This window comes from Triticum dicoccoides, chromosome 2A (genome assembly GCF_002162155.2).
Source record: "Triticum dicoccoides isolate Atlit2015 ecotype Zavitan chromosome 2A, WEW_v2.0, whole genome shotgun sequence".
NCBI classification, from domain to species: Eukaryota; Viridiplantae; Streptophyta; class Magnoliopsida; order Poales; family Poaceae; genus Triticum; species Triticum dicoccoides.
Genome location: NC_041382.1, coordinates 665,148,163 through 665,151,385, shown reverse-complemented (window position 1 = coordinate 665,151,385; position 3,223 = coordinate 665,148,163).

The window sequence follows — 3,223 nt, the reverse complement described above, 5'->3', positions numbered from 1 at the left end:
CTTCGGGGCGAGGGGGAGGAAGACGACAGGGGGAGAAGCGGCGGTGGGCTGGGCCGCTGGAGGAGCTGGGCCAGGTGGGCTGAGAGGCGAGCGCCAGGTAAGTTTTCTCTCCTCTCTGCTTTTATTTCTATTTAATTCTGTTTTTCTATTTTCTGTAGTTTGTTTTGATTTGATTTAAAAATATCAAATCATTTTATAAAATCCTGGAAACAATTATGGGTGCTTTCTGAATTATTTCAGTGACCCTTAACAATTTCCAACATTTATTTGAACATTTAAATTATTTATAGTATTTAAATGCCCAAGGTCAAATACAATAGGATTTAATTCAAAAATCCAGAATGGCCTAGAAATATGTGCATCATTGTTGGCAGGGGTTTTCACCTTTAACAAAAATAATGAACTTTCCTAAAGGGCATTCTGGGTTTATTGAAAATATTTTTATTTTGATCCTAATTGCATTTTATTTAGTGCTAGGGTTTGTCATCCCCAGTTCAAGTTTCATGAACTTTGAACATGATGCATGAATGCCTTAATGCAACTAATGACAAACAAATTCTAGGGCTGTGACACTAAGTTGGGACACCCCTGCAGGGTTTAAACTTTCGAGAGTTGTGCCCACGGTTATGTGGCATATGGGAATTTGTTAATATCTGGTTGTAGGCGACTTGAAGTAAATTCAATTAAAATACACCAACCGCGTGTGTAACTGTGACTGTCTCTTTTTGGGGAAGTTCGAGAGGAGAACACGGTTGGGTCATGTTTGATCGTAAGTTGTTCAGGATCACTTATTCATCATTACTAGTTTGCGACCGTTTGCATAGTTTCTCATCTTACTCTTGTACTTGTAAGTTAGCCACCATACATTGCTTAGCCGCTGATGCAACCTCACTAGTTATCCTTTCCATACCCATTAAGCTTTGCTAGTCTTGGTACCCATGGTAATGGGATTGCTGATTCCTCGTGGCTCACCGATTACTACAACAACATCTGCAGGTACAGGTAATGCGATGATCTAACGCGAGTGCGATGCTTGCTTCTTTTGGAGTTCTTCTACTGCTTCTTCTTCGATCAAGGGATTTAGGTTCTAGGTCGGGGAGCCTGGGATTAGCAGGGTGGATGTCGTTCTTCTATTTTGTTTGATTTCATCCGTAGTCGGATCCTGCTCTTCTGTATGATGATTACTATGTATTGATGTATTCATGTTGTAGCTTGTGGCGAGTGTAAGCCTTTAACTTGTATTCTCATCCATTCAGTACATGGTATGTTGTAATGATATCCACCTTGCTATACGCTCGAAACGCGATTGTGACCTGATCATGAATTCACCACGTGATTGGGATAAAATCGCATCTTGGGCGCTACAAGTTGGTATCAGAGCCTTACCAACCTTAGGATCCCATTGATCAAACCGCTGTCATTGTTGAGTCTAGAAGAAAACTATTTTGAGTCTAGTTCTATCGAAGAGTAGGAATTCTTTTTACTCCTTATCCCCTTCGTCGCTCTGGTGAGGACTCCTGACGTAGGTGTTTTGACTTCACTCTCCTCTTTTTCACTCAATTTTTTTAGCATCATGTGGGTATTGTTGGATCATTGCGATATCATTGTGACGGTGATTCTGTCTTGGTGCCTCCTGACATTTAGGGGTTGTGGCAGTGTCCCGGGGAGTTGAGCTCCAAGGTGTTTTTGTCACAGTGCTTATCGTTTGAGTACCAGAATACCAGAGGTCACCGACATAAAAACTCTTCTATACTCTTTGTGGTGAGAGTAGTTTGACGACACCCAGTACTAGGGAGAGCGATCAGATGTATTGCCACAACTAGGTATTGGATGTTTTCGAAGGTCTGAGGTACACGATTTCTGAAGGTTTTCTTGGTTATGTGTTGACGGATGGATGCAATTGGAGTGTAGGATTTGTTAGTTGTGTGAGATATTTGTGCCTCCCTGTATCCCCAACACCAGATTGCATAACCAGAGAATTTTGGGAGTTCATAGGTGGGAATTCAAGTAGTTACCTAGGTTATCTTTCTGACAGATGCATGCTATGAGATTGGGGTTCAACGTCTAGTGGTTCGCCTCTCCACGGTTGGTTTTACAGTGGTCTCATTGTGTCTTAAAGAGTCCTTGGCTATGCTGACCCGGGGACGCTTCGTTTGTCATGTGCACTGCCTTATACATGATGGTGTTGTACAATCGAGCCCGTGCGGGCCCCACCATGAAAACTTCGGACAAAATCTCTATCATATGTTTGTTTTCGGCTTATTCTGCAAGCCAATCCTTTGTTTTATTTTGTGTTGTGGTATTCGAGTTGCTTCAAAGTCAAATGCGGATTCCATACCTTTCATACTCGGTGTTCTCATAATTCTATGGGAGTGCTAATCCTGTTTGATCATCGGGATTATCATGTCAATTCTTTCCAACCGGTGTGCTTCTCTTCAAATTAATCATATCCTTTCAATATTTGCTACATCAATTCTTAGTTCTTCGCAACGGTGTTTGTTTCATCCATCCCTAGTTGCCCTTGTTTTCCCACCATCCCACCTTTTTCTCCAAGGACTCAGATTTCTTGATCAAGTATCATTTTATTTATGTGAAGCTTCATCATCCTTTACTTCCAAGTTTTTCATCCGATGATTTCTCATGGAGATTGACGGTGTCCTGGACTAGGGGGTACTCACCACGTCGTCTCCTGACCAGGTAGATCGGGCCGAGGACCCCCATGGCGGTTTACTCATGGGCCACTTCGGGCAGCCCATGCCGCATTCAAGGAATATTCCACAAGACTTGATGATCAAGACAAGGACTCCTCTCCACCAACATGTTCGACTAGGACTCTTGTTATCCTAGGCCTCCGGTACATTATATAAGCCGAGGCCAGGCTAGTCGATAGATCATTATGACATTATTCATCATACCCTCAGGTTTTAGACCACAACCTATGATCTCGTGGTAGATCAACTCTGTACTTGATACTCCATCAATATAAACAAGAGCAGGACGTGGGGTTTTACCTCCATCAAGAGGGCGCGAACCTGGGAAAACATCGTCTCATTCGTTCCTATTACCATTGATCCGAGAATCCACAGCTCGGGACCCCCTACCCCGAGATCTGCCGGTTTTGACACCGACAATGGTGCTTTCATTGAGAGTTCCGATGTGTGATCAGAAAAGGATCAATGGCTCGCCTCCAGATCAACTGCAACATCGGCGTCTTCATTGCCGG